Here is a 654-nt window from a genome sequence, read left to right as displayed (position 1 = left end):
CCTCTTGTGCAATGCCCTGATTATTAGGTACTACCCAAGGTAACAGCTCTTGGGGATCAAGCCTGCCATCGTTATCTTTGTCATAATCATTTACGAATCTGTCTTTCTCAACAAGTATCCATTCTGGATCTTCATTTGCAGTTGGATCCCACCTGTAATCACCAAGAAATTCTTCCAAACTAACAAATCCATCACCATTTTTGTCATGTTCTTCTAAAGCTTCTTGAATGACAAATTCCGTCATATAATCAACTTCTTCAGGATGCTCAAAAGCAATAAATTCTTCAAGACTCAAACCGGGACCTGAATCCTGGTTAGCTTTTTCAAATCGCTTCTTGTCCTTTAAGTGAAGCTTCCTAAAGGATTCCTCTTCTGCATCATCCAGAGCAGTGTTCTCATCAAAGTCAATTACACGATCATACATCTGAATGTCATATTCATCCCATGTCACAGTATCATCACCGTTTTTATCATATTCGACAAACTGTTGTTTTGCTTCTTGCATAGCATAATGCTTAAAAGACATCTGAATCCATGAACTGAGTTCACTTTCAGTGAGAAAGCCATCTGAGTCCAAGTCGATTTTCTTTATGATCGCCTGCAGTCTTTTTTGCTGCTCTTCGTGGCCGAGTTTAACATACTCATCCACATCTT

General features: G+C 39.1%; 1 pseudogene across 1 annotated transcript; it reads right to left on the bottom strand.

Moving 5' to 3' along the window:
• Window positions 1–4: 4 nt before the first annotated feature.
• Window positions 5–648, bottom strand: LOC108525593 (reticulocalbin-2 pseudogene; annotated as a pseudogene). The gene has a single exon (XR_001884300.1). The product of XR_001884300.1 is annotated as a reticulocalbin-2 pseudogene (transcript).
• Window positions 649–654: the final 6 nt, after the last annotated feature.

This window comes from Rhinopithecus bieti, unplaced genomic scaffold, assembly GCF_001698545.2.
Source record: "Rhinopithecus bieti isolate Rb0 unplaced genomic scaffold, ASM169854v2 scaffold_74656, whole genome shotgun sequence".
NCBI classification, from domain to species: Eukaryota; Metazoa; Chordata; class Mammalia; order Primates; family Cercopithecidae; genus Rhinopithecus; species Rhinopithecus bieti.
The sequence above is the reverse complement of the archived record's forward strand: the minus strand, read 5'-3'. Positions and strand labels throughout refer to the sequence as shown.